A 5,428-nucleotide genomic window follows, 5' to 3' on the forward strand; every position below is an offset into this window, starting at 1 on the left:
TATAATGATTTTAACTATTGTATAATCCAAGCAAAGAGAGAGAGAGAGAGAGAGAGAGAGAGAGAGAGAGAGAGAGAGAGAGAGAGAGAGAGAGAGAGAGAGAGAGAAAGATTCCTATATCAAACAACTATAAAAACAATTTTTTTGAAATATGACGCTAAAATATAAGCGCTCATTTGTCCTAGGATCAAAAGTCAGCTAACGATAAACCTTTTACTTGAAATGATTTATATGTGTGGTAGATAACTGAGTTAGACTATTATAGAATTTACCAGTATCTATATTTACTATGATGGAGTATATAGCTGACCAGGTTGGCTCACAAGGAGATTTGAATTGAATTTCTCAGAGCAACTGTACAAAATGTTCTTAAAAGTGCATAATGTTTATTTTAAACATTCTAAAAGTCCTATGAAAACCTTTTGATATTGGAGAATTAAAACAGATTTCATACTGCACAACTGTCTGAACATTATCAAATATTAGCATGTAATTATTCAATTGATTTTTTTATTTAAGGAAGTTTTTTCATTAATTTTCTTAACATATTATTCAGGACAGGGAGTTAGTTGCAAAATAAGTGTGCATTACCATTTTCTGATTCTTTTAATTTTAGGATTTAGCCTGAATATTTAACTTCAGCTTCGCTGATGAATGAGGCATACCGAGGAAACTACTGCTATGAATTCAAAAATTAAACTTTGAGCAAAGCAGCTTTCAAATTAGTTTGGTTAAGAATGAGGTAAATGGCGTAGTTTGTTTGTGTAGAAGTTGCTAGCATGAAGTCTATTATGTTCTGCAAAAGACATTTCACGACTAAATACTAATAAAGGAAACTCTTGTAAATGATGGTAGGAAAGTACAGTATTATGGCAATCTAGCAATGGCAGCAATTCAGTATAGAAGACCTGGTATGATCAAATTCTGATAGTTAACACCCATTAGAGAAACTGCTCAATTTATAGACAGAGACAAAAGACATCATTGGATGATTATAAAGATAGACACCTTGACATCGAATAGGCTGATAACTAAAAAAAAAAAAAAATAGCTGGGTATGACTTGTTTTAAAGCTCGCAAAAAGTTCAAGGAAAAAACACATCTGAAAGTGAGGGACTAGCAGAGGATTAGAATTGAGTATATCGTGTTAAAATATATGGATTTATCAAAACTTTTAATGTCACGCACTCACATTTCCCATAAACCGAGAGTAGCTGAATAACTCATCACCGACCTCATACTGTTGAAACCAATCTATTGATTAAAGTACATAATTACATTCTATTTTTTTTTATTTTGCTTTGATTCACTATTTGCCAATCCAATGCATTGATGTTGAAGTACAGTGCAAAGTAGTTCTCTATAAACCCAGCGTACTAAAAAAAAAAAAAAAAAAAAAAAAACACGTATTATGGAGTGCGGAAAAAACCCCTAGTGTATAATTGATGATTTTCTTTTTAAACTCATTGGCTTCTATACCAGATCAAGGTAGAGTTAGTGGAGAAGACACCTAGATATAAGGAACAGGGAGACTCAACCGATAATATATATAAAAAAAGCAAGTCACATACTAGGATTATCACCACAAATTTCCATTTACCGAGACTTACTTAGAGAGAGTGTAAGAGTTCATGGAATCTGATTTCTTTTGTTGGTTCATCTCCAATGACAGCCTTGTTCAAGGAAGCAAATATTTCCCAAACGCTGGAGGACCAGCAATGTCAGACCTGAAAAAATTTAGTCATAAAAAATATGTCTTTCATGTTTATTAATAAACTTGATCTATTGTCAAACAGACCAGAGATATATACGTAATATTTTTATTATAATTCAGAACTTTTTCTTTAAAAGAGATTAGGAGAATTCATTTCATAGTTTAAGAACTAAAATAAAGGGAAATCCATCATATATTCCTTTTTTTTTGTAAGTTTTGCTTTGAATACATTGTCTTCAAATAAGCTCACATAACTTAAAACCTAAGAGAAAATCTTTCATGGCTGTTCTGAAATATTTATGCAATCTTAGAGCACAGAATTTATATATTTGAATGAGGATAGCTATCTGGAACATGACTGAAAACTTTTTTTTTTTCAAGCTTCTGTATTCGAAATAAAAAAGATTGGTTTCACTAAGATTGAAAATTTATCTAATTTATTTTAAATGTATCTTTTAAGACGTCTAAAAGTAATCTCTGGCCTCAGATATCATGTTTATGAAAGTCTCATTGAAAAGAAGGATGTCATAAAGAAATATGTATAGAAAGACTGTGAGTTCCGATGGCTTATGATGATCCTATCACAGAAAGCGTTTTCCTCACAGGTCTGACGTATCAATCTAATGAAAAGATATATGACTAGTTGAGCTTCAAAATTTACTGTAGAGAATGCAATATATAAGGCCTAAATTGGAGTGAGAATAGATAGGCCTGGGTATACAGTTGAAAGAATATTACAGTTAGAAAAAAATTAAGCTCATCTGGATTGACAAAACCAATGAACAAAAAAAAAGGTTTGAAAGATGGTGAGGTTAATCTTTCAGTAGGTTTAAGGTATTGCAACGGATATTTGATATGGAACATAAGGAGTGTGGCTAACTTACCTTGATGATATAACACAGACTAGATCCATTAAGCCTTATCATATGAATGCACCTGGTCACGATTTTCAACCTCATATAAAGTACCTAAACTGTACAGATTTGTCCAATTCAGTTAAGATCCATCAGACACTCTTTTATATCTAAAAAAGGAACTCTTCGTGGATTATCTTTAGTTAAATCTTTTAATAGTGGTGATCCTCCCACAGGAAGTTTTACTTCTTTTAAAGAATTATCAGCTAAACCAACATTGTACCAGTCACACATGTGTTCTAACAGAACAAATGATTTTAAGAATACATCTATTCTGGATCAAACCAAAGTACTACAACTAAGACGGAGTGAGTTGCTTGTAAGGTTACTTTACTAAAGGGTTGCTTCAACTACCTAACCTCTAGTAGTTTACTGATGACTGCATAATATTTACATAATCTACAAATGCTTTTAATACAATGGTAATGGCCAATATATCAAATAATGCAGAAAGATGGCATTACTTACATAATTAAGTTGAAGTATATCCTATATGTTGTAGGAAAGTCTCTACTGTCATGGAATGCCCTGGAAGATACAGAGAATTTAGAACTAAATTACAATATTAACATGGAGAACCACACAAAGTGTCAACAACATATAACCGGTAGGACGGAGGTCAAGATGGATAACATTAAAATATCACAGGAGTTTTCTTGTTGGCATTTCAGGTTTATATGTGAAGTTCCCTGTGATGGATGTTGTATAACATACTTCCCAGAAGAAGGATTTTACTCCTGATATGCTATGTTAATCCTAACTAAAGATGGCCAAATAGGATTTGAGGAATTTAAGAATATCTTTTTTTTTAAATAATATTATGGAATTAGCAAACAATCCTGCTTTTTAGCAGACAATCAATGAAAGCTGACAACTACAGAGCAAAACTAGTCGTCACAGAAGAATGGAGAAATTTCTTTGCTAAAGCCTTAATGTCAGATGGTCACACCAAGTAAACAAATTCACAAAGGTATAGAAAAAATCTGGATTTAAAAGCATTTTTCCCTTATAACTATACCAGAATGAAATCTAGACAAGGAAAACCAGTGGGGATTGTAATAAGAGGAATCTAACTTGTTTGGTTGTTGGTGATGATTTAAAGCAAGTAAAGAAAAAGAAAACAAGGTATTCTGAGAGAGAGAGAGAGAGAGAGAGAGAGAGAGAGAGAGAGAGAGAGAGAGAGAGAGAGAGAGAGAGAGAGAGAGAGAGAGAGAGAGAGAGAGAGGCATTCCCCGAGTGCCTGACATTATCAAGTCAACGTCATTTGGTTGTGTATGGCAATAATCCTCTTAAGTCATTTATTGAGTGAAAACAGAAAAATACAATAGTTGTTGATCTACAGCTGAGACAAAAACTACCACAGGGTCACCAACCTTATTTCCAGTGATGATACAGTACCAAGCAAATAGTAACTCCTACTTCTATAGAATGGATTCAATAGCTATTTTATATCTGAAGAGGGGAAGAAACCACTGAATATGAACACAACAAAAACCCCCTTAATATTTCTTAAAGTTGTATGGAATGAACTACAACCAGTCGATTATCATCTAACATATAGAACACACCAATTAAAACAAACCATTATCCTTGCCAACATGTGAACATGGAGAAATTTAAGTCTCTCAAAAAAATATATTCTGTTACCTTTACTTTATCTGAAAAAGCAGGCCAGTAATTTGCTATATTATAATGCTTCTCTGGAGATTATGATTCTTATTAGCAGATGCTGTTTTGCCTCTCTTCAGCCAATCAGACATACCAGCTGGGAATAAGTTATCATTGGAAGTGCTTCTCAAACATATTTGGATACTCAATAGATCGGTGCAAGTAATAGTTCATGAATATAAAAAGAAAAACAAATTACAATAATATATCACTCAATGTAGTGATCCTAGCTAGAGAATAATAGACCTAAGCTGCAGTCATCAAGATGTTAGAAATGGGCTTCAGTCAGAGAGATATAGGTAGTAGTACAGAAGAAACAGTATTAACACAAAGAACATCGTTCTATGGTGGTTTTTACAACATATCATAATTATTATTATTATTATTATTATTATTATTATTATTATTTTCTTTCAGTAGTAGTAGTAGTAGTAGTAGTAGTAGTAGTAGTAATAGTATAAGTAGTAGTAGTAGTAGTAGTAATAGTATAAGTAGTAGTAGTAGTAGTTGTGTTAATATTACAAGCTAAGCTACAACCCAAGTTTGAGAAAGCAAGATGCTATAACCCCAAGGGCCCTAACTGGGAAAAATAGCCCAATGAAGAAGAGTAATAAGGAAATAAAGTAATGATATAAGAAATAATGAACAATTGAAATAGAATCGTTCTGAAACTTTAAAAATATTTTTAAAAAATATTTCATATAATCACTATAAAAGAACTTATGTCAGGCTGTTCAACATAAAAACGTTAGCAGCTGCAACTTTGAACTTTTGTAGTTCTACTGACTCAGCTACCCAAATTGGGATATCATCCCCTAGCCTGATCACAGCTGAAATAAAACTTCTAGAGTACTGTATAGTATTGAGCTTCATAACTGAGAAGGCCTGACTATGAGAATTAACTGCATGCATATAATTATAAACAAAATGGAAATGTCGTGGGAGGACCAGAATGTAAAAGATTGTCAGAATTATAAAAAATCTTATGCAACATACATAATGAACTAATTTAACAATGGCGCCAAAGATTATTATTATGTAGATAAAGAATAAGGAATTTAAGTCTCTGTCCAACAAATTAAGACGAGAAGCAGCATCTGAAGACCAAACAGGAGAACAATACTCAAAACAA

At 32.4% G+C, this 5,428-nt stretch overlaps 1 long non-coding RNA gene across 1 annotated transcript in view; it reads right to left on the reverse strand.

Annotated features, from left to right (window-relative positions):
* The window catches only part of LOC137633923 (uncharacterized), a 4,292-nt gene extending 1,130 nt beyond the window's left edge, over window positions 1–3,162 (reverse strand). Inside the window, exons 1-2 of the long non-coding RNA XR_011042353.1 lie at window positions 3,097–3,162; window positions 1,611–1,727 (exon numbers count right to left, since the gene is read on the reverse strand). This is a non-coding gene — a long non-coding RNA (uncharacterized lncRNA). The remainder of the gene's footprint in view (window positions 1–1,610; window positions 1,728–3,096) is intronic.
* Window positions 3,163–5,428: the final 2,266 nt, after the last annotated feature.

The sequence above is a fragment of the Palaemon carinicauda genome, chromosome 43, assembly GCF_036898095.1.
Source record: "Palaemon carinicauda isolate YSFRI2023 chromosome 43, ASM3689809v2, whole genome shotgun sequence".
Taxonomy (NCBI): domain Eukaryota; kingdom Metazoa; phylum Arthropoda; class Malacostraca; order Decapoda; family Palaemonidae; genus Palaemon; species Palaemon carinicauda.